This window comes from Rutidosis leptorrhynchoides, chromosome 9, assembly GCF_046630445.1.
Source record: "Rutidosis leptorrhynchoides isolate AG116_Rl617_1_P2 chromosome 9, CSIRO_AGI_Rlap_v1, whole genome shotgun sequence".
NCBI classification, from domain to species: Eukaryota; Viridiplantae; Streptophyta; class Magnoliopsida; order Asterales; family Asteraceae; genus Rutidosis; species Rutidosis leptorrhynchoides.
This window is the reverse complement of record NC_092341.1, coordinates 1485568-1486920: the sequence shown is the minus strand read 5'-3', so window position 1 is coordinate 1486920 and position 1353 is coordinate 1485568. Positions and strand designations below refer to the sequence as shown.

The 1353-nt window shown below is 33.2% G+C and overlaps 1 long non-coding RNA gene across 1 annotated transcript; it reads right to left on the bottom strand.

The window, feature by feature from the left end:
• Positions 1-230: 230 nt before the first annotated feature.
• Positions 231-1002, bottom strand: LOC139865595 (uncharacterized). Its single transcript, XR_011765033.1, has 3 exons — positions 730-1002; positions 548-632; positions 231-368 (listed from the first exon to the last, which is right to left on the bottom strand). It is a non-coding gene; the product is annotated as an uncharacterized lncRNA (long non-coding RNA).
• Positions 1003-1353: the final 351 nt, after the last annotated feature.

Below are 1353 nucleotides of genomic sequence, written 5' to 3'. Positions count from 1 at the left end.
TTTGAGCCCATGATCTCAAGTTCAATACATACATTAGCTACAACCGAAACCAATTTAAAGTATACTTATCTCCTGATAACCAAGTGGTAAGAAGACTCATTTACCATGAAACGTCTTCCATTGCAACTAATTAAGCAGCAGACTCATCCATGTCCAAGATCACTATCAACTAAGCAATAGAAAGTCATGCAAATAATTTATTACAACATTTATCAACCAATATACAACTCCCAATATATTAACAACATAGTGTACAACATGTTTACAAATTTACTATTCATTTATTTGTACCTTATTCTTGGCAGGAGGTTTCTTTGCGCCCGCTGCTGCTTTACCTCTTCCTTTTTTCAAAGCACCAACATAATAATCTGAAGCCATTAAACAAAAAACTAATGTCAATATGCATATGCATATCACATGTTACATATTACATTTACTTATAAAAAGGCGAATGTTTCTTGATATGTGATATAACATGTTTCTGTTAGTTCAATTTTGGTAATTTTCTTCGGAGCAGGCTTCCGTGAAGGTTTCCTAGCATTCTTACCACCACCTCCAGGGCCCTTAGCTCTTGCCTTCTCTTATTGTATTCTTCTATATTCTTTATCTTTAGCATCCCTCTTGTCTTGTTCCTGATCACACAACACAAAAGTTTAAAGCTTGAATAGACCTCACAAATAAAAACTATTACTTCATTAAAAAGAATAATAAGAAAACGAAAAAACGTACATCAAGTTGCCTATCAATGGCATCAAGACCTGGCAACCATAAAAAGTTTGAAGGAGTCTTTGATTGACCATCAAATTTAGCCTTCTGTTTATCCTTTCGTTCCCTTGGTTGTTTCATCTTCTCATAAGTCAATGTTCCTATTGACATGTTCAACAGATAATCATATTTAGTTATAGTATCCACTTTTTCTTTCTGTAGAAATTACTTTTTCGGTTTCTTCATCCTTCTCATCAGTTCAAAACTTTGTTTTCCAGTTGCAATAATGATTTTTCAAGCTCGTTAAGTAAAGCAGTATAAAAAATTGATAATAACAACCGGATTCGCTGCAGATAAAAATTTGTGAAGCACATTAACGGCTCAAAAAACTCACCTTTCTCTTCTCATAAAAATCAAGACGTAGATGAAAGAACTCCTCAACGACTGTAAACGCAATGAGTGCATAATAATAAACAAACAAATCAAGATCATAAAATAATAATAAAAATAAAACCTTTGTGAACGGTTAGCGTACTAACTTTGTTCAGGGGTGTCATACTTCTTTATGAAAAAAAGTGTGCAGATAACGCAGCATGTTTCAACCTGTATATATGATGCCGATTTAAAACCATTACTAAATTCTCATCA